Source organism: Zingiber officinale, chromosome 9B (assembly GCF_018446385.1).
Source record: "Zingiber officinale cultivar Zhangliang chromosome 9B, Zo_v1.1, whole genome shotgun sequence".
NCBI classification, from domain to species: Eukaryota; Viridiplantae; Streptophyta; class Magnoliopsida; order Zingiberales; family Zingiberaceae; genus Zingiber; species Zingiber officinale.
Window position 1 is genome coordinate 110,751,431 of NC_056003.1, and position 2,772 is coordinate 110,754,202.

General features: G+C 36.9%; 1 non-coding gene across 1 annotated transcript; it reads left to right on the forward strand.

The window, feature by feature from the left end:
• Positions 1–1,354: 1,354 nt before the first annotated feature.
• On the forward strand, positions 1,355–1,463 carry LOC122025918. The gene has a single exon (XR_006123928.1). It is a non-coding gene; the product is annotated as a small nucleolar RNA R71 (small nucleolar RNA).
• The last annotated feature ends 1,309 nt before the right edge of the window (positions 1,464–2,772 follow it).

The following is a 2,772-nucleotide window of genomic DNA, read 5'->3' on the forward strand; positions in this document are numbered from 1 at the left end:
TCAATAATACCTAACGAGTATCTACAGGAGTGGTTAGTGAGTTATAAAGTCATTATTGTCAGCTTGAGATCACACAAACTAAGTTTCTTACAAAATGAATAAGACAAAAGACTTACGCTTGCTCCTATATCATTAAAAAACTTTACTTATATGCATTGTATTGATGGTGCACTGGATTGAAAAACTCCCTAAATCTTTTAATTTCAGAGGAAGCTTGTTTAGAATAAAGCACTTTCCTCCGTTAGGGAAATTGTTTCAAAGTCTTCCTTCTTTCTTTTGTGCAAGATGATGCCCTCGTGAACTTGACAAATTTAGGCATTTGTTGTAGAGCATCAAGGAGAGGTATGCCAATACAAAGCTCTGTGATCTTCTCCAGAAATTTGTCAAACTCTTCATCTTTCTTGCCTTATATTAGCCTTTGAGGAAAGGGTATCGAAGACACATAAGTCCTTAATGGAAGGTTGTGACTTGGTTCCTCATTCTTTTTCTCAGCTTCCTTTTGAATATGATCACTATCTAAGGAAGTTTGAGTAGCTCCTTTCATTGGACACGTTCAACTCCCATGTTCCCTTCAGCTGCTTGAGGTTCAATTAAGGTTGTACCGCTTCTTAACACAACAGCATTGCAGTGCTCAATTGGATTTGGTTCTGGTTTTTCTGAAAATATCCCCATAGTCCTCAACGAGGAGCTAGCAACCTGCATAAGTTGAGTCTCAAACATATTAGTATGACCTTCCAAATTACCAATTGTACTTTTCAATTGGTTGACATCTGCAACCAGCTGGGAATGCTTGGTCATGAAGGTCTCCATCATCTTCTCCATCCTATCCGGTTGGGATAAAGATTGGGTTCTAGTAGCTTGCCCAAAATTTCTTTATCCTCCTTGATATGAGAAGTTGGGTGATTCTCCATCCAAAGTTGTAAGTCGCTGAATAAGAACTATTTTGCTTCAGGTTGAAGTTAGTTATTGCATCTGCTTGTTCAATTTGGACTAACCATGCAGCAATAGCTCCCAATTGACAAGCATCATTTGCATGTCCTATATTACCACAAACCTCACAAATACATTAGCAACATTTATAAAATTTACATTTACCATATCAAATTTCTTCACCAATGCGTCCATCTTTGCTGAGAAAAAGTCTAGGGTGTTAACATCATACTTACCAGCAATCTTGATAGGGTTACCTCATTCGGACGCCCACTAATGATGATTTAACGCCACGTTCTCAATGATTTCTTCGGTTTCATCCAATCTCTTGTTTATTAAAGCTCCAACATGTGCATAATCTAGAGACACCTTTGCTTGGTAAGAAATTTCACTATAAATTGAGTGGATGATGAGCCACTTTTCGAGTCCATGATGAGCACATATTAACATAGTAAGCCTTTGAATCTGTCCCAAGTTTCAAATAGAGACTCTTCATCTTTTTGCATAAAGTTTGAGATAAGACTCCTAAGGTGAGTAGTCTTACTAGGAGGAATTTCTATTCAAGGAACCTTTTTTCACATTGTTCACAAGTGGTTATATTGTCAGCAGGTAAAAAATTTAGCCAATCCTTGGCTTTATCTCGAAATAAAAATGTGAAAAAAGCAATCTGATAGCATCGCTAAGCACCATTAATCTTCATGGTACCATAGATTTCTAGAAATATTTTCAAGTATTGGTTGAGGTCCTCAGTTGGTCTTCCACCAAATTGGTTTTGTTGTCCTATAGAGATTAAATAGGTTTGAGTTCAAAGTTGTTCGCCTCAATTGAAGGTATGGTGATGCTTGACCTTAGGCCTCTAGCACTAGGTGTGGCGTAGTCTTTCAAAGATTTGTTTGCCATGCCTATTTGAGTTTGCTCTGCTTCCACTTTCTTTTGTATGTTTCATCTGTGACGATATGTCTTAAAATCTTAGGATCAACAAGAATAAGATTTCTTGATGGTTTAGATCTTCTCATAAAAGAGAAACAATCTCAATAATCTTCAAACATAGTTATTAGAAAACAAAAATATAGAATTTAAGAGAAATAAAATGCAAAATTAAAACAAAAAAAATCTAGACTAACTAAATCATTAATCAATCAATGTTAATTGAAACAGTCTCCAACAAATGCCCCCAAAACTTAATGTGTTGTAACAGCAAGTGCACGGTTATCGTCAAATAATAAAAATATTGATCCCATCGGTATTGTTGATTAAACAGTAATGGAGTTTGCAAAGCTAGTTTTCTAGAAAGTAGAAGTTGGTTGAGTTCATGAAAGAGACTAAGAGAGAGAGAGAGAGAGAGAGAGAGAGAGAGAGGGGGTTGAGAGTAATTGAGGGAGAGTTAAGAGCAATTGAGAAGGCTGAGAGAAAAATTGGATTAGGGGAACGATTCTAAGACTTCTATTTCACTACGATGTTTGTTGATGTCCTAAATATTGTTCACTTTCTTACCTCTATATTTGCTCACATGGAGGGTGTCCTATCCCAAATTACCGATATGGATTTGGGAGGATTACATTGGCGTGCCTACCCAAACTTGACACTTTGTTGCAAGGCGATAACCTTAGAATGTTCACTTTGTGGGACTACCCCTATCACTAGGGCTCCATGGTTCATCCAGATTATTATCTCTATATCAAGACATCAAATTGGTACAAATCCATTAAACACTAATATAGTTATCCACTCATGGTAAACCGATTTACATTCAAGACGATAATGCTAGAAGTCCGCTTTGTGGGACTACCCCTAACACTAAGGCTCCATGGTTCATCTAGATTATCAGCTTTACATGGTGAC